We start from the raw sequence: 19223 nt of genomic DNA, 5'->3' as shown, positions 1-19223 counted from the left end.
GAAGGTGGAAAAGAGACGCTGGGGATTTGAGGACTGGGAGGAGATGAGATTCATGAAATATGACTGATTAGAAAGGGAAAGGGCAGCACTGTAGGATGACAGAAGGAATTTGAATTGGAGAAAATCAGCCTAAGATCGTGATCTTCTCCACTGTCGCTCGGCGGTTCCTGAATATTTTTGCAGGTACTGTATCTGGTGCATTTGGAAAGTGTATGCATTATATGTGTGTGTGTAATATATGTGTGTGTGTGTATTATATGTGTGTGTATTATATGTGTGTGTGTAATATATGTGTGTGTGTGTATTATATGTGTGTGTATTATATGTGTGTGTGTAATATATGTGTGTGTGTGTATTATATGTGTGTGTATTATATGTGTGTGTATTACATGTATGTGTATGTACAGTGTGTGTATGTGCAGTATGTGTGTATGTATGTACAGTGTGTGTGTATGTGTATGTACAGTATGTGTATGTACAGTATCTGTGTATGTACAGTATGTGTATGTGTGTGTATGTACAGTATGTGTATGTGTATGTACAGTGTGTGTATGTACAGTATGTGTATGTGTGTGTATGTACAGTATGTGTATGTGTGTGTGTATGTACAGTGTGTGTATGTTCAGTATGTGTGTGTGTATGTACAGTAGGTGTATGTACAGTATATGTATGTGTGTGTATGTACAGTGTGTGTATGTACAGTATGTGTATGTGTATATGTACAGTGTGTGTATGTACAGTATGTGTATGTGTGTGTATGTACAGTGTGTGTATGTACAGTATGTGTATGTGTGTGTATGTACAGTGTGTGTATGTACAGTGTGTGTATGTATGGTATGTGTGTGTATGTACAGTATGTATATGTACAGTATGTGTGTGTATATTTTCTGTGTTTGTGAATTGTGTGCGCAGTAGCCGCACATGCATCAACAAAGTGGTGACAAGCGTGCGCCTGTGTCATAAGTAAAAGGCCGGCTGGCTTGACCGTTAAAGGTGCTGTAACCCCCAAAGTACACTCCAGTCCAAACCAAAAAAATTATTATTTTCTGTGTTTGTGAATTGTGTGCGCAGTAGCCGCACGTGCATCAACAAAGTAGTGCCAAGCGTGCGCCTGTGTCATAAGTAAAGGGCCGGCTGGCTTGACCGTTAAAGGGTGCTGTAACCCCCGAAAGTACACTCCAGTCCAAACCAAAAAAAAAATTATTTTCTGTGTTTGTGAATTGTGTGCGCAGTAGCCGCACGTGCATCAACAAAGTAGTGCCAAGCGTGCGCCTGTGTCATAAGTAAAGGGCCGGCTGGCTTGACCGTTAAGGGTGCTGTAACCCCCGAAAGTACACTCCAGTCCAAACCAAAAAAAAATTATTTTCTGTGTTTGTGAATTGTGTGCGCAGTAGCCGCACGTGCATCAACAAAGTAGTGCCAAGCCTGCGCCTGTGTCATAAGTAAAGGGCCGGCTGGCTTGACCGTTAAGGGTGCTGTAAACCCCGAAAGTACACTCCAGTCCAAACCAAAAAAAAAATTATTTTCTGTGTTTGTGAATTGTGTGCGCAGTAGCCGCACGTGCATCAACAAAGTAGTGCCAAGCGTGTGCCTGTGTCATAAGTAAAGGGCCGGCTGGCTTGACCGTTAAAGGGTGCTGTAACCCCCAAAGTACACTCCAGTCCAAACCAAAAAAAAAATTATTTTCTGTGTTTGTGAATTGTGTGCGCAGTAGCCGCACGTGCATCAACAAAGTAGTGCCAAGCGTGCGCCTGTGTCATAAGTAAAGGGCCGGCTGGCTTGACCGTTAAGGGTGCTGTAACCCCCGAAAGTACACTCCAGTCCAAACCAAAAAAAAAATTATTTTCTGTGTTTGTGAATTGTGTGCGCAGTAGCCGCACGTGCATCAACAAAGTAGTGCCAAGCGTGCGCCTGTGTCATAAGTAAAGGGCCGGCTGGCTTGACCGTTAAAGGGTGCTGTAACCCCCGAAAGTACACTCCAGTCCAAACCAAAAAAAATTTTTTTTTTTAGTTTGTGAATTGTGTGCGCAGTAGCCGCACGTACATCAACAAAGTAGTGCCAAGCGTGCGCCTGTGTCATAAGTAAAGGGCCGGCTGGCTTGACCGTTAAAGGGTGCTCCAGTCCAAACCGAAAGTACACTCCAGTCCAAACCAAAAAAAAAATTATTTTCTGTGTTTGTGAATTGTGTGCGCAGTAGCCGCACGTGCATCAACAAAGTAGTGCCAAGCATGCGCCTGTGTCATAAGTAAAGGGCCGGCTGGCTTGACCGTTAAAGGGTGCTGTAACCCCCGAAAGTACACTCCAGTCCAAACCAAAAAAAAAATTATTTTCTGTGTTTGTGAATTGTGTGCGCAGTAGCCGCACGTGCATCAACAAAGTAGTGCCAAGCGTGCGCCTATGTCATAAGTAAAGGGCCGGCTGGCTTGACCGTTAAGGGTGCTGTAACCCCCGAAAGTACACTCCAGTCCAAACCCAAAAAAAAATTATTTTCTGTGTTTGTGAATTGTGTGCGCAGTAGCCGCACGTGCATCAACAAAGTAGTGCCAAGCGTGCGCCTGTGTCATAAGTAAAGGGCCGGCTGGCTTGACCGTTAAGGGTGCTGTAACCCCCGAAAGTACACTCCAGTCCAAACCAAAAAAAAAATTATTTTCTTGGTTTTGTGAATTGTGTGCGCAGTAGCCGCACGTGCATCAACAAAGTAGTGCCAAGCGTGCGCCTGTGTCATAAGTAAAGGGCCGGCTGGCTTGACCGTTAAAGGGTGCTGTAACCCCCAAAGTACACTCCAGTCCAAACCAAAAAAATAATTATTTTCTGTGTTTGTGAATTGTGTGCGCAGTAGCCGCACGTGCATCAACAAAGTAGTGCCAAGCGTGTGCCTGTGTCATAAGTAAAGGGTCGGCTGGCTTGACCGTTAAGGGTGCTGTAACCCCCGAAAGTACACTCCAGTCCAAACCAAAAAAAAAATTATTTTCTGTGTTTGTGAATTGTGTGCGCAGTAGCCGCACGTGCATCAACAAAGTAGTGCCAAGCGTGCGCCTGTGTCATAAGTAAAGGGCCGGCTGGCTTGACCGTTAAAGGGTGCTGTAACCCCCGAAAGTACACTCCAGTCCAAACCAAAAAAAAATTTTTTTCTTAGTTTGTGAATTGTGTGCACAGTAGCCGCACGTACATCAACAAAGTAGTGCCAAGCGTGCGCCTGTGTCATAAGTAAAGGGCCGGCTGGCTTGACCGTTAAAGGGTGCTCCAGTCCAAACCGAAAGTACACTCCAGTCCAAACCAAAAAAAAATTATTTTCTGTGTTTGTGAATTGTGTGCGCAGTAGCTGCACGTGCATCAACATAGTAGTGCCAAGCATGCGCCTGTGTCATAAGTAAAGGGCCGGCTGGCTTGACCGTTAAAGGGTGCTGTAACCCCCGAAAGTACACTCCAGTCCAAACCAAAAAAAAAAATATTTTCTGTGTTTGTGAATTGTGTGCGCAGTAGCCGCACGTGCATCAACAAAGGAGCAGCGCCAAGCGTGCGCCTGTGTCCCATAAGTAAAGAGCCGGCTGGCTCATTTCTTAAAGGCTGGTGTAACCCACAAAGTGCACTACTCTCCAGCAAAAATAAAAAAATATTTTCTGTGTTTAGCCGCACATATATATCAAATCGATATAACATAAATGGAGGACCAAACTTTCTCCGATAAAAATAAAATAGAGAAAGATCAAGAACCACTTCCTCCTAGTGCTGAAGCTGCTGCCACTAGTCATGACATAGACGATAACATGCCATCAACGTCGTCTGCCAAGGCCGATGCCCAATGTCATAGTAGAGGGCACATACAATCCCAAATGACAAAGTTCAGGAAAATGACCTTGAAAAAAACATTTAAATCATCTGAAGAGAAATGTAAACTTGCCAATATGCCATTTACGACACGGAGTGGCAAGGAACGGCTAAGGTCGATCCCTAGTATGTTCATGACTAGTGGTTCAGCTTCACATGACGATGGAAGCCCTCCTCCCACTAAAAAAATCAAAAGAGTTAAGCTGGAAAAAGCACAGCGAAGAACTGTGCTTTCTAAGAAGATATCACAAATCCCCAAGGAGAGTCCAAGTGTGGTGGTGGTTGCGATGCCTGACCTTCCCAGCACTGGACGGGAAGAGGTGGCTCTTTCCACCATTTGCACGCCCCCTGCAAGTGCTGAAAGGAGCACCCACAGTCCACTTGCTGATATGCAAATTGAAGATGTCACTGTTGAAGTACAACAGGATGAGGATACTGGTGTAGCTGGCGCTGAGGAGGAAGTTGGCGAGGAGGATTCTGATGGTGATGTGGTTTGTTTAAATCAGGCTCCGGGGGAGACAGTTGTTGTCCGTGGGATGAAAAAGCCCTTCACAGTCATGCCTGGGCAGAAGACCAAACATTCCACCTCTTTGGTCTGGCAATATTTCTATCCAAATCCGGACAACAACTGTCTTGCCATATGTACCATATGTAAAGGTGAAATAAGTAGGGGTAGGGACGTCAACCACCTAGGAACATCCTCCCTTATACGGCACCTGCAGCGCGTTCATAAAAAGTTACTGTCAAGTTCAGAAACTTTGGCTAAGACCGTAAGCAGTCCAGGGACACCTAAATCCCGTTGTCCTGTTGTATCCAAGCGCCTGCAAACCACACCGTCAACTCCCTCCTCGTCAATTTCCTCCTTAGTCAGGATCAGAAGTAGTCCTGCAGGCCATGTCACTGGCATGACTGACTCTCCTATCCGGGATTCCTCCGGAGGATCCTGCATTGCTACGCCTACTGCTGCCGCTGCTGCTGTTGCTGCTGCTGGGAGTCGTTCATCATCCCAGAGAGGAAGTAGGAACACCACTACTTTTACTAAACAATTGACCCTCCAACAGTCCTTAGCGAGGAGGATGAAGTACGACAGCAGTCATCCTGAAGCAAAACGTATAACTGAGGCCTTGACTGCTATGTTGGTGTTAGACGTGCATCCGGTATCCGCCATTAGTGCAGTGGGATTTAGACAATTGATGGAGGTAGTGTGTCCCCGGTTCCAAATCCCGTCTAGATTCCACTTCACTAGGCAGGCGATACCGAGACTGTACAGAAACGTCAGAAAAAGTGTCCTCAGTGTCCTGAAAAATGCCGTTGTACACAATGTCCACTTAACCACGGACATGTGGACAAGTGGAACAGGGCAGACTAAGGACTATATGACTGTGACACCCCACTGGGTAGATGTATCACCTTACGCAGCAACAGCAGCAGCGTCACCAGTAGCAGCATCTCAGAAACACCAGCTCGTTACAAGGCAGGCTACACTGTGTATCACCGGTTTCAGTAAGAGGCACACCGCCGACAACTTCTTAGAGAAACTGAGGGAAATCATCGCCCAGTGGCTTACCCCACTTAGACTCTCCTGGGGATTTGTGATATCTGACAACGCCACCAATATTGTGCGGGCATTACATCTGGGCAAATTCCAGCACGTCCCATGTTTTGCTCACACAATAACCTTGGTGGTGCAGAATTTTCTGAAAAGCGACAGGGGCGTGCAGGAGACGCTTTGGGTGGCCCCGAAAAATTTCTGGGCACTTTCGCCATTCAGCGACTGCGTGCCGAAGACTGGAGCGCCAGCAAACACTCTTGAACCTGCCCCGCCATCACCTGAAGCAAGAGGTTGTGACGCGGTGGAACTCAACCCTCTATATGCTTCAGAGGATGGAGGAGCATCCACCTATGACATAGGCAAAGGAGGGGGTATGCACCTGACTCAAGCGCAGTGGAGAATGATTTCCGTGTTGTGCAAGGTTCTCCAGCCCTTCGAACTTGCCACACGTGAAGTCAGTTCAGACACTGCCAGCTTGAGTCAGGTCATTCCCCTCATCAGGCTTTTGCAGAAGCAGCTGGAGAAAGTGAAGGAGGAGCTAAGATGGAGCGATTCCGCTCAGCATGTGGGACTTGTGGATGAAGCCCTTCATTCGCTTTGCCAGGATTCCAGGGTGGTCAATCTGTTGAAATCAGACCACTACATTTTGGCCACCGTGCTCGATCCTAGGTTTAAAGCCTATGTGGTGTCTCTCTTTCCGGCCGACACAAGCCTGCAGAGGTGCAAAGACCTGCTGGTGAACACACTGTCAGCTGAAGCGGAACGTGACACGTCAACGGCTCCTTCTTCATTTTCTCCCGCAACTGGGGCTGCCAGGAAAAAACTTAGGTATCCTAAGCAACCCGCTGGCGGTGATGCAGGGCAGGCAGGACCAAGTTTGGACATCTGGTCCGGACTGAAGGACCTGGCAACAATTTCTGACATGTCTACTGTCACTGCATATGATACTGTCACCATTGACAGAATGGTGGAGGATTACATCGGTGACAGCATCCAAGTAGGCATGTCAGACAGTCCATACCTGTACTGGCAGGAAAAAGAGGCAATTTGGAGGCCCCTGTACAAACTGGCTCCATTTTACCTGAGTTGCCCCCCCTCCAGTGTGTACTCCGAAAGAGTGTTTAGTGCAGCCGGGAACCTTGTCAGCGAAAGGCATAGGAGGTTGCTTCCACAGAATGTGGAGAAGATGATGTTCATCAAAATGAATTATCAGCTCTTCCAGGGAGACCAGCCTCCAGAAGGTACAGAGGGACCTGTGGTGGTGGATTCAAGTGGGGACGAGTTAATACTTTGTGAGGATGAGGATGTACACACTGAAGAGGGTGAGGAATCGGTGGATGAGGAGGATGAGGATGACATCTTGCCTCCGTAGAGCCAGTTTGTGCAGGGACACATTAATTGCCAGCTTGTTTTGTGGGGGCCCAAACGAACCAATCATTTCAGCCACAGTTGTGTGGCAGACCCTGGCGCTGAAATGATTGGTTTGTTAAAGTGTGCATGTCCTGTTTATACAACATAAGGGTGGGTGGGAGGGCCCAAGGACAATTCCATCTTGCACCTCTTTTTTTTCTTTGCATTATGTACAGTTTGGGGCCTAGTTTTTCAAACTGCCATCCTGTCTGCCACTGCAGTGTCACTCCTAGATGGGCCACGTGTTTGTGCCGCCCACTCGTGTCGCTTAGCATAGTCATCCAGCTACCTCGGTGCAACCTTTTGGACATAAAAACACAATTGTGAGGTGTGAGGTGTTCAGAATAGACTGGAAATGAGTGGAAATTAAGGTTATTGAGGTTAATAATAGCATAGGAGCAGAAAAACCCACAAATTCTGTGATTTTAGCTGTTTTTATGCTTTTTTTCGAAAAAATACAGATCCAAAACACAAAACCCAGAACCCAAAACACGGAAGGGTGGTTTTGGCAAAACCAATCCAGATCCAAAACACGAAGAAAGATCCAGATCCAAAACCAAAACACAAAACACGAAAAGTGGCCGGTGCACACCCCTAGTGTATGTACAGTATGTGTGTGTATGTACAGTATGTGTATGTGTGTGTATGTACAGTGTGAGTGTATGTACAGTATGTGTATGTGTATGCACAGTATGTGTATGTACAGTATGTGTATGTGTAGTATGTATATGTACAGTGTGTGTATGTACAGTATGTGTGTGTATGTACAGTATGTGTATGTGTGTGTGTATGTACAGTGTGTGTGTATGTACAGTATGTGTATGTGTGTGTGTATGTACAGTGTGTGTGTATGTACAGTATGTGTATGTTTGTGTGTATGTACAGTGTGTGTATGTACAGTATGCAGACCCTCCAACATGACCCGTTCCATTAGGTACAAAATTCTCTACTCTTGGACTTCCCTCTTAACTTAATGCATAATTGCAGCCACCTGTCTCATCAATTACTTAGTACAACACAGGTGACTGCAAGCATACATTAGATGGGAAGTCCAGGAGAAGAGCATTTTGTACCTAATGGAGCGGGTCATGTTGGAGGGTAGGCAGTATGTGTGTGTATGTACAGTGTGTGTATGTACAGTATGTATATGTACAGTGCAGGGCCGCAACTAGGGGGTGGCTGAGGGGTCATGTGCACCGAGCGCCATCCTGCAGCGGCACCGGTCACACACTTTTCTGTGCCGGAGGTCTGCAGATAGAGACCTCCGGCAGTGGTGCGCGCCGGACATTGAAAAATCGCCGGAAGATCCCGCCCGCCCTCCTGCTGTCGGAAGGTAGGGTAAGCGCTCAGGGGGGGGGCAAAGAGGGAGTGAGAGGGGCGGCAGTGCTGCACTGGGTGCACTGCCGTCTAGCTACGGCGCTGTACAGTGTGTGTGTGTATGTACAGTGTGTGTATGTACAGTATGTGTATGTGTTGGTGTATGTACAGTGTGTGTGTATGTACAGTATGTGTATGTGTGTGTATATGTACAGTATGTGTATGTACAGTATGTATATGTACAGTGTGTGTATGTACAGTATGTGTATGTACAGTGTGTGTATGTGTATGTTTATGTACAGTATGTGTATGTGTGTGTGTATGTACAGTGTGTGTATGTACAGTATGTATATGTACAGTGTGTGTGTGTGTGTGTGTATGTACAGTGTGTGTATGTACAGTATGTGTATGTGTGTGTATGTACAGTATGTGTATGTACAGTGTGTGTGTATGTACAGTGTGTGTGTATGTACAGTATGTATGTATGTGTGTGTGTATGTACAGTGTGTGTGTATGTACTGTGATAGGATCACTGGTAAAGTGGTCTGTGGCAGGTACATTTGTCCCAGATTCCTGTCTTATGTGTTTTAAACCCCCAGGAGAAAGTCTGCAGTGTAGCAGGCTTGAGTCTCTGCTTTTTAAAAGCCGGTTTGGGACCTGGGGGTTGTGGGTGAGAGGAGAGGGAGGGCTCCACCCATGGCCACTCCAGGTTTTGGGTCTTGCAGCCTGGTAACAGGCTTGTTAGGGTTTCCACCTGAGAGTGGCCAATATAAGCCTAGTGTGCTTAGGGCTGAGTGTCTCACCTGGGAGAGCAGGCAGGGAGTTTGCTCAGAGACACTTGAAAACCTATCTGTGAGTGTTGTGCTGTGCCTTTGTTGCTGGCGAGGGCATTAGGCCCTTCCAGGTTCTTGTAGTGAGGGAACCACTTGTAAAGTTAGAGCCCGGCCAGGGCTAGGATTTATGTTTATGGTTTCTTTTGTTGTTTCTGTTTTACACAATAAAGACTGGGGCCGACCAGCTTGTACTCGAATCCAGTCTGGTGTACTGTTTCCCGGCTGCTGTGTGTGTAAGGAAGGAGTCCCCTACCCAGGAGAGGGACCCCCCTAATCTGACTGTGTCACAATATGGTGGAGAATGCGGGCACCCACATACACTGAAGTTGCAGCGAGAGGAAAACTTTCCGTTTAAAAATTAAAGGGACAGACACCCAATTTGTGAGTGTAGAAATAACACTGTATCCTTGGAGTCCCATTGAGGAGGCGTCAGCCAATGCTCAGAGAGGCAAGGTTCAGCTTCCAACCTACACCCCAGGACAAAATGGAGGACATTATTAAGGCCTTGCTCCAAGCTACAGCAGCTCAGCAGGAATATACCAGGGCTCAGCAGGAAGCTACAGGAGCTCAGCAGGAGACGAACAAACTTCAACAGGAATCTACCAGAGCTCAGCAGGAATCTACCAGGGCTCAGCAGGAATCCACCAGGGTGCAACTGTTGGCCTTGGAGACAGCCCAGAGGCAACAACAGGTCGCCATCGCGGAAAACAGCCAGGCCATAAAAGAGGTGGTACAGCACCTGGTCGCCCGGCCCAGAGATGTTAATACTGGTCCTCCCACCACCACTCACTCCGTACGAGCCAGTCACTTCCTCCAAAAGATGACTTCGGGCGATGATGTGGAGGCCTATCTCGCCGCATTTGAAAGAACGGCCGAAAGGGAGAGTTGGCCCAAGGAGCAGTGGGCAAGTCTGGTGGCACCTTTTTTGTCTGGGGAGCCACAAAAGGCCTATTTCGACTTATGCCTGGCTGATGCCAAGGACTATAAAAAACTAAAACAGGAGATCCTAACTCGCTTGGGAGTCACCACTTTTGTTCGTGCCCAACGGGTCCACCGCTGGGAGTTCCATATGGACAAGCCTCCACGTTCACAGATGCATGACCTCGTCCATCTGTCCTCAAAATGGCTACTGCCCGAGACGCTGACGGGACCACAGATCGTGGAAAGGGTTGTGATGGACCGGTACCTGCGATCGTTACCTGCGACTCTGCGCAAGTGGGTGAGCCATGCAGACCCTAAGTCCACGGACCAGTTGGTCGAGCTGGTGGAGAGGTACGTGGTGGCTGAGGAGCTGATGAGTATGCCCCACCGAGCCCCGATGGCGCACCGGCGAACTCCTACAGACACTGGTAAGACTGTTCCAGGGGAGAAGGGTGCTGGGCGGTGGAATGTACCTAAGACTGAGGGCGTAGAATCTGGAGACAGGCCTGCCAGGCCAGGAAGGTTCTTGCCCCGTAAACGACTAGACAATAATATGACTCAGTGTTTCCGATGTGGTGGCTTCGGCCATATTTCCGCTAATTGTTCAGTTACAACTGAACCTATGCAATGTGATACTGCTCATGTCTACCGCAGGGGGTCTTTCTTTGCACAGATAGCCTGTACGGCTGACCGGCAGGCTGAGACTGATAAGCACATGTGTGTACTCACTGTAGATGGCAACTGAGTAGAGGCAGTGTTAGACTCTGGTAGCTTGGTGACACTTATGAAAGCTGAGCTGGTGAACCCCTTGAGGCATAAGGGGAAAACTGTTGGTGTGACCTGCATACATGGGGATACTCGATATTATGTTACTGCCGAGGTGAACATCGAGACACCATATGGTTCAGCTATAGTTTCTGTGGGTTTGGTGCATGGTCTGATGTGCGATGCAATATTGGGGAGAGACTTTGCTCACTTCTGGAAGTTGTGGGAAAGCCGTTTTGTTCCAGAAGTGAACAACCACGATCCATTTGAGAAGGTTGTCGATGTAGTGGAGGAGGGAGTTTCTTCTGAGTCAGAGTTATTCCCTTTTTCTACTATGATTGGTGAACTAGAGAATGCGGAGCGTGACAGTGGCCCGCCAACTGATGTGCCTCCCACTGAGGTGGGAAGTGTTGTTGGGCCAGTGGATCGTCTGCCTGATTTAGAGGTCAGAAGAGAGGTCTTTGCCGTGGAGCAGTTGAATGACCCTACTATGGTAAAAGCCAGGGAGAATGTAAAAGTAGTTGATGGTAAACCCGTAGACCCTGTTAGTCCTTTGTCCTGTCCCCACATGGTAATGTGTCAGGATTTGTTATATCAGGTGACTAAGAAGGGGGAAGATATTGTGGAACAACTAATAGTTCCCAAAGCCTACAGAAGAACAGTGTTGGATCTGGCCCATGGTCATATAATGGCAGGCCATCTAGGGGTAGAGAAAACCACTGAGCGAATAATGCAGAGGTTTTTCTGGCCCGGGCTTCATAAAGAGGTATCTGACTTTTGCGCATCCTGCCCTGAGTGTCAGTATCATGCTCCCAGACCACATTTTAAGGGTCCACTAGTTCCATTGCCTATTATAGAGGTGCCGATAGTGAGAGAGCACCTGAAACAGGCTCAACAGGCACAGCAGAGGGTATACAACCGCAATGCTCGGTTACGCAGCTTTGCTCCTGGGGACAGAGTGTTAGTGTTGGTTCCAACTGTGGAAAATAAACTTTTGGCTAAATGGCAAGGCCCCTTTGAAATCTTAGAAAGAGTGGGACAGGTCAATTACAAAGTTTACCAGCCGGGGAAAAGAAAGCCGGAACAGATATACCATATAAATCTGTTAAAGCCCTGGAAAGATAGAATGGTACTGTCGGCCGTCCGAGCCCCTCCAGTAAAACCAGGGCCCTTAGTTCCTGAAGTGACAGTGGCAAAAACCCTGTCGGCAATTCAACAACAAGAGGTCAAGGAGTTTCTGATCAGAAAAAGGGTGCTGTTCTCTGACGTACCTGGGAAAACCTCGGTCGTTAAACATGACATCATCACTGACCCAGGGGTTAAAGTTAATCTAAAGCCCTATAGGTTACCAGTAGCACAAAGAGAAACGGTGTAGAAAGAAATTAAAAATATGCTAGAGTTAGGGGTTATTGAAGAATCACATAGTGAATGGTCAAGTCCCATTGGGTTGATTCCAAAGCCCGACGGGAGTGTGCGTTTCTGCAATGACTTCCGAAAGTTGAACAGTGTTTCAAAATTCGATGCCTACCCGATGCCACAGTGGAGAAGGAGGCGTTGGCCATAAAGTGGGCGTTAGAGGCTCTCAGGTACTACTTGGTTGGAAGAAAGTTCAAATTGATCACTGATCATGCCCCTTTGAAGTGGATGTCCAAAAATAAGGACAGTAATGCGAGAATTACGAGATGGTTCTTGGCGTTACAAACTTTTACATTTTCAGTGGAACATAGGCAGGAAGCGAGTTGGCCAATGCAGACGCGGTCACACGTTCATTGTTTGGGGGCTTCAGTTGTTTCGCCCCACAGGTCGAAACAAAGGGGGGGGATATGTGATAGGATCACTGGTAAAGTGGTCTGTGGCAGGTACATTTGTCCCAGATTCCTGTCTTATGTGTTTTAAACCCCCAGGAGAAAGTCTGCAGTGTAGCAAGCTTGAGTCTCGGCTTTTTGAAAAGCCGGTTTGGGACCTGGGGGTTGTGGGTGAGAGGAGAGGGAGGGCTCCACCCACGGCCACTCCAGGTTTTGGGTCTTGCAGCCTGGTAACAGGCTTGTTAGGGTTTCCACCTGAGAGTGGCCAATATAAGCCTAGTGTGTTTAGGGCTGAGTGTCTCACCTGGGAGAGCAGGCAGGGAGTTTGCTCAGAGACACTTGAAAACCTATTTGTAAGTGCTGTGCTGTGCCTTTGTTGCTGGCGAGGGCATTAGGCCCTGCCAGGTTCTTGTAGTGAGGGAACCACCTGTAAAGTTAGTGCCCCGGCAGGGCTAGGATTTATGTTTATGGTTTCTTTTGTTGTTTCTGTTTTGCACAATAAAGACTGGCGCCGACCAGCTTGTACTCGAATCCAGTCTGGCGTACTGTTTCCCGGCTGCTGTGTGTGTAAGGAAGGAGTCCCCTACCCAGGAGAGGGACCCCCTAATCTGACTGTGTCACAGTACAGTATGTGTGTGTGTGTATGTACAGTGTGTGTATGTACAGTATTTAAGATGGAGTGCATTTCATATGCAAGAAGTAAAAATTAAACACCCGAGCCTGTTGGTCAGACTACGGGCTATAGGGGGTTACGTTCTGTTACTAGGCAGTTAGGGAGTATGAGGTGAGTTAGGTCAGACTATAGGAAGGATGCTGGGGGAGGGGGGGTTTAGGGACATTTCAGGGAGACTGGGCTAGCAGCCATTTTAGGTCATCTTGGGTTTGTTCAGCTTCCAGGAAGGTTGTGCTGTGCAGTAAAGCAATATAAGTATTGTCATTACTCTTACTGTACTCATACATCTTCATCTTCACTTTCATCTCCTTCATCTCCTTTTCTCTGTTCCCATCTGTATCTGTCTCTTCTGTGCTGTTTTATTTCCCCCGTTATTCTCTCTGCTCTGTCTCTCCTTTAGTCTTGTCTCCTCTCTCCCTGTTGTCTGCTGACATGCCTCGCCCCCGCCGCTCTGCTCAAGTCCCCGATCGCCCCCGTCACTCCGCTGCGGTCCCCGCTCGCTATGCGGTGGCCAGGGATACTGTGACTCAGGTGCAGGCCCCGGCCACAGCTTCCGGCCTGGTCTCGCACCCTGCGCGCCGCGCGGGTGCACCCGGCGGTGACGCCGGTCAGCTGGGGAGAAGTTCGGCCGCATCGTTTAGTGCTGCGTCCCGTGAGGGAGCTCACAGGTGCCATAGCGGGGGTGTGGGCATGGCGGGCGGCGCCACAGCTGCGGGTTCCCGCCACCGGGCACGCCAGTCTCCCTCCTCTCCATGCTCCACAATTGTATTTGCAGGGGCTCGGGTTCAGAGTCCTGGGTGAGCTCTAATGACTCTGGACCAGGGCCTGAACTGCCGCAGGGGGGTAGGTATAATCAGCGCCGACGTTGCCCGGCGCCACCTGCTGGTGCTGGTGGTGCACAAGGGCAGCAGGCCTCTGTGATTCCTTTAGTGCAGCCGCCTGTCAGGCCTGGTGGCTCCACTTTGCATGGAGCCATGACATATGCGCAGGTGGTGGCCGGGGTACTCCCTGCAGCCACCCCTGGCCCATTGGCTTCCGCCATTGTCCCCCAGGTTGCGGCTTCATTGCCTGCGCCCAAGGCCCAGCAGGTTGTCGCTGCGGCTGATGGTTTGTCATCCCCGCTAGCGTCGCTAATGTCTGTGGTGGCTTCTGATGTGGCCCCAATGCTGCCGGCATCGCAGGGTGCTGTGGCGTCGGGGGTCCTGGTGCAGCCTATGGTTTTGCAGCGGCTCTGCGCACAATTAGTTCTGCTGGCCATTCAGTTTCTTCAACTCATGGCTCCGGTTCTTGGGGGTGCGGGGGTCCCCCCCTCCTTGTATCCAGTAGCGAGCGTACACAGAGCGGTGTCAAATAATGTTGCGGATGCTCCTGTTTCCATTGTGGCAGCCATTTCTGAGGCAGGGGGCTCTGGGGCTATTGGTGTGATACCCCCTCCTGCTTCTTTATCTGTTTCTTCCCCAGTTGATGCTGCTGTGAGTTCGGAGACTGGCGTTCCCGCCAGGGACGGAGTTGGAGCTGTCATGTCTGTTTCGGGAGATCAGGCGAGCGGCTCTGGTAATTCAGGTACTACTTCTGATAAGGATTGGCAGGCTGATTCGGGCTCTTTGGGCAGTTCTTCAGGGGCGGGGGATAGTTCACAGATGTCGGGAGTTGAGGATTCTAGGCGTAAGCCTGTGGATAGGTCACGCAAGCGGCATAGACGCTCTAAGAGGAGTAAGCCCGGGGAGTCTTCCACATCATCCACGGAGTCATCCTCATCGGAATCGTCCGGTGATACGACAGGGGTTGCTAAGCATCGCCGGTGCAGGCCTAGGTCTACTAGCCTTAGTTCTTCGGGATTGGAGGATCCCAAGGAAGCTGTGCATCCGCCCTAGAATCCGGGACATTTTTGCGCTTACTTCCAAAGCCTGTAAGGCACTGGCGGTAGCAAAGTAAGAGAAGGCACTCGACTCGTATAGATCCTATATGAACTGGCTGAGCGGTTTTTGCATTTTCATGGGGTGCTACTTACGTACGCGCCCCGATGAACATATGAATTTAGTTCGCTATCTTCATTTGATTCATAGTCTGTATCGTTCAGCTAAGGGTTACGTATGGCGCATTTATGATGAGGAGTTTAGGCAACAGCAGCATGGCCGGGCCGTTATGAAGTTTGGCTCAAAAGATGTTGAGGTTTGGCTTGAGGCAACTAACCCACATAGGCCAGGGACTGAGATTACAGGAGGCAAGTGTGGGAAGGTTGTGGGAATAGGGGCTGCGCCCTCGGGGGTTGCTGCGGGTCCTAAAGGGAAGTGCTTTGCTTTCAACAGCGGAAGGTGCCCCTATGGCGCGAAATGTCATTTTCATCACCAATGTCTCCGATGCGGGAGTGCGCACACAGGGAGGGAGTGTGCTCGGGTGCCCGGGGTCGGTAGTGGTGTCCCCTCATCAGGGGGACAGCCCGGGGGTTCAGGTGTGAAGTAGGGCCCCCACGCCGGTTAATGTTGCTGCCATGTCGCGCTGGCTCGACATTTACCCATGGCGCGAGGATGCTGAGTTTTTGCGGACAAGCTTCCTTCAGGGTTTTCGGTTGCCTGTGCTAGGTAATGTTCGCACGGGTTTGCCGCGGAACTTACGTTCGGCAGACGAATTTCCAGCCGTGGTTAAGGAGAAAGTCATGAAGGAGGTCAGATTGGGTCGCATGGTGGGACCTTTTTTGGGGTCCCCTCTACCGGACTTAATCTTGTCTCCGGTGGGGGTCGTGCCAAAGAAGACCCCTGGAAAATTTTGGCTTATACAGCATCTATCTTGGCCAGTGGGGTCCTCAGTCATGCAATTCCTGAGGATCTTTGTCGGGTGACTTATCAGTCATTTGATGATGCGTTGGAGTTAGTCTGGTCCTTTGGGACTGGGGCCCTCATGGCCAAGATAGATGTTGAATCCGCCTTCCGGCTATTGCCCCTGCATCCGGATTATTTCCGGTTCATGGGTTTTCGGCTGGAGGACGGATTTTATCTCGATAGATGCCTCCCTATGGGTTGTTCCATTTCATGCGCGTATTTTGAGAGGTTCAGTACGTTCTTACACTGGTGTCTGGTGTATCGGTCAGGTATGCAGGGAGTGGCACACTATTTGGATGATTTCCTTTTAGTGGGTCCTCCTGATTCTTTATGTTGTGCTGATATGTTGGCGGGGGCTCTTTCATTGTTCGCGGAGTTCGGCGTACCCGTCGCCCATGATAAGACGGAAGGGCCCTCACCGGTGATTGCCTATTTAGGTATTGAGATCGATACTCTCGTGGGAGTGTGCCGTCTTCCACAAGTAAAGGTGGACCGGCTGCACAAAGAACTAGCAAGGGCTTTGGCTGCAGGTAAAGTTACCTTGCGTCGGGCTCAATCATTGCTTGGCCTTCTCAATTTTGCGTGTTGGGTGATTCCCATGGGGCGGGTGTTTAGCCGTAAATTAGAAAGAGCGACGGCGCTGGTTTTGAAACCACATCACTTCATTCGCTTGTCGGCGGAATTGATGAGGGACCTCAGGGTTTGGGTGGAGTTCATAGCTGCATTCAATGGAACACGCATCTGGATTTCGCCTGTGGAACCTAGTTGTGTCCTCCAATTGTTTACAGATGCAGCTGGCTCATCTGGTTTTGGGGCTTATTTTGACGGTCGTTGGTGCACTGCCCCTTGGCCTGATGAGTGGGTGGCCAGAGGTTTAATGAGGGACCTTCTCCTTCTTGAGCTTTTCCCCATTATGGTCTCCCTTGAACTCTGGGGTCCTTTACTGTGTAATTGCAGTGTGCTTTTCTGGTGCGACAACCTGGGTGTGGTTCACGCGGTCAATCGACAACGAGCAGCATCTCTGCCAGCTATCCGTTTGCTGGCTCAATTGGTCTTACGTTGATTGCAGTTTAACATCATGTTCCGCGCACAGCACATCCCGGGAGTGAACAATGATATAGCTGATGCTTTGTCTCGTTTTGATTGGCCGCGTTTTTGTTGCCTGGCCCCTGTGGCTCATCAGGTCAGTGAGTTGTGCCCATCTTATGTCTGGCAGGTTATCGAACCGGCATGGAGGGGTTAGCCCATCGATCGTTGGACCCGGGACGCTACAAAGTTATCATGCGGCGTGGTCGGAATGGCACGCGTTTGCGTCCCGCCCGGAAAATCAAGGTAAGACAGGTCGAGAGCTTATGCTCGAGTTTGTTTGGAACCTATTTGATTCAGGCAGGTCCAGGGCAGTGGCTGTCAAAACCTTGGCTGAGTTGTCCCATTTCTTCCGATTAAAAGGGTTGGAGGACCTTTCAAAGAACTTCTTGGTGCAGAAGGCTTGAAGGGTTGGGCGCGCATGGCCCCTGTTCCTCCTGACTCTCGGCGTCCTATTGAGTCACCACTTTTGGCGCGGTTGCTGCAGGCCCTGCTATCTGTTTGTTCGTCTGATCTCGAGGTGCGGTTGTTCAGCGTGGCGTTCGTCATGGCGTACCATGGGGCTTTTAGGGTTTCAGAGTTGGGGGCGCCTTCAAAATGGGGGCTTCCTTCGCTGCTCTCGTCTCGTGTTTATAGACGATTCTGCTTTGCTGTGCAGGATTTGTCGGTCTAAAACCGATCAGTTGGGAAGGGGTCGTTGGGTTTCCATGCCGGCTTGCACGGATGCTGCGGTGTGTCCGGTGCTTTGGGCCAAGAGATACGAGGACCTGCATCTTTCTGTGAAAGGAGGGGCTTGGTTAATGCATGCCGATGGATCCCCAATGACCTGTTTTCAATTTGGTTGGGTTCTTAAACGGTGCTTGGAGGCGGTTGGCCTCCCAGCAAGTGAGTTTGGGACCCATTCCTTTCGTATTGGGGCAGCTTCATCGGCCATGGTGTCGGGTTCCTCGGTAGATGTGATAAAAGCTCTAGGGCGCTGGAAGTCCAATGCCTACAGGCGGTATATCTGCCCTCGGTAAGTGTGCAACGTCCCAACTTGAATGATTAGCTACTCGTCACAGGGCCGTTTATGGTCCAGTGGGGGTCTTGAGGAATTTTTGTTTGACCACTGGTTTTAACCTAGGCTGTTGCCGGCTTGTGGAGGTTTTTGGGCTTTTGCCTCAGGTCAAGTTGGGATCCTTCCCCCTCCCCCCCCATTTTGTTATTTTTCTTGTGTAGGTCTAGGCCTTTCTCTTCCTTTTCTTTATTACTCCCTATCTCACAGTCTATTTACATTCCTCTTACAGGAGTTCAAGTGGATTCGTTACCCATCTGGATAGTTGGGCATTCGTTTGTGTTTTGGGCTGGTCGGTCTCATTTTGTACATGGTCAGTTCCCTGTTTTAGATAACGTTAGATGGTTGGGAGTTAGGGGCATGCGTTGGGATGCTCTGTTGGATTAGTTGTTTCGGTCTGTTACGTCATTTGGCTTCCCATTGGTCCTAATCATTCATTTAGGGGGAAACGTCTTGACTTCCCGGATGGGATTGGATCTGAGATGTGCCGTGACGGCTGATTTGGGGAACATTACAGCCATGTGGCCTTTTTGTGTGCTCTTGCAGTCAGATATCATTCCACGTCGTACGTGGCGTGGTTGTGTGTCTCCAGGGGCCCTTGATGCGGGTAGGAGGCGTGTGAATGCAGTGGTAGGCCGTTATGTATGCGGTCTCGGTGGAGGTGTGATCTCACACCCTAGAATTCGGTTTCGAGATTGTCATCTATTTCGTCCAGATGGGGTGCATTTGAATGGGGAGGGTTGTTTTTTGTTTGTGGAAGATTTAGCTAGGGGTATTTTGGAGGTTATAGGTTAAGTCATGGTGGTGGCACGGGACTCGGCTGAGTTCCGTGTTTGGCGGGAAAGAACGGTTGCAGTCGCCATCTGTCTATGGATCTTCAGGTGCTCTCCCTCCCCAATACATGGCTTAGGCTGATTCTTCCCTACTGGGGTCAGTGGTACCATCGCTCCAGGTGAGCTCATGTTGTGTCATTGGGGCGGGAGGTGGATACCTTGGGCGCGATAATGGGCTGGCTGGCCACCTCCCATTTTGGTACGGGGCAAGTATGGAATGGCAGTTGGTGGATCTTGCCTTGTGGGGCCGTTCCTTCGGTGCCACCATTCTTTATCTGTCCTTTCCTCCTCTTAGTTATTTTGCATTGCTAGCATTTTTAGTATCT

Source organism: Taudactylus pleione, unplaced genomic scaffold (assembly GCF_031769625.1).
Source record: "Taudactylus pleione unplaced genomic scaffold, aTauple2 ptg000052l, whole genome shotgun sequence".
NCBI classification, from domain to species: domain Eukaryota; kingdom Metazoa; phylum Chordata; class Amphibia; order Anura; family Myobatrachidae; genus Taudactylus; species Taudactylus pleione.
The sequence above is the reverse complement of the archived record's forward strand: the minus strand, read 5'-3'. Positions refer to the sequence as shown.